This window comes from Octopus bimaculoides, chromosome 20, assembly GCF_001194135.2.
Source record: "Octopus bimaculoides isolate UCB-OBI-ISO-001 chromosome 20, ASM119413v2, whole genome shotgun sequence".
Lineage (NCBI taxonomy): Eukaryota > Metazoa > Mollusca > Cephalopoda > Octopoda > Octopodidae > Octopus > Octopus bimaculoides.
In genome coordinates this window covers 46,166,209-46,166,884 of record NC_069000.1, presented here as the reverse complement: position 1 = coordinate 46,166,884, position 676 = coordinate 46,166,209, and positions in this window count along the sequence as shown.

Below are 676 nucleotides of genomic sequence, written 5' to 3'. Positions count from 1 at the left end.
TATATATATATATATATATATATATATATATATATATATATATATATATATGCGTGTAGGCATGTGTTGTATATATACGTATACATACACATATATGCATATATGTGTATGTGTGTATGTATGTATACATATATACACCCATATACGTAAATAGGTACGTATATACATACATATACGTATACGTGCTTATACACATCGAGATAAGTGTGAATATGCACGCACACACATGCACCCCCCCCGCACGCACACGTACACACTCATATCCACCCGTAGCGATAATTATATCGGAAGTAATGTACATTAGGTCACTTTTTACCTACACCCTTATGTCATCTGATACACTTGAACGCTTGAGCATTCATTCACCAGTGAAGTTGGTTGTGTATATACTTGTATACTTACACTACATAAATGTGTGTACGCATGCATAGAGACAGACAGACAGACAGACAGACAGATAGATAGATAGATAGATAGATAGATAGATAGATAGATAGATAGACATACATGTGCGGGGTGGTGCTTATGTATTCGTGCAGAAATGGTCGTACTAAGTCCCTTTCCTTCTTTTTCACTTTCTTTCTGTACGTGTGTACATATATGAATATGTATGTGCGTGTGTGTGTATGTATATACACACATAAACACACACATATATATATATGTACTTACATAT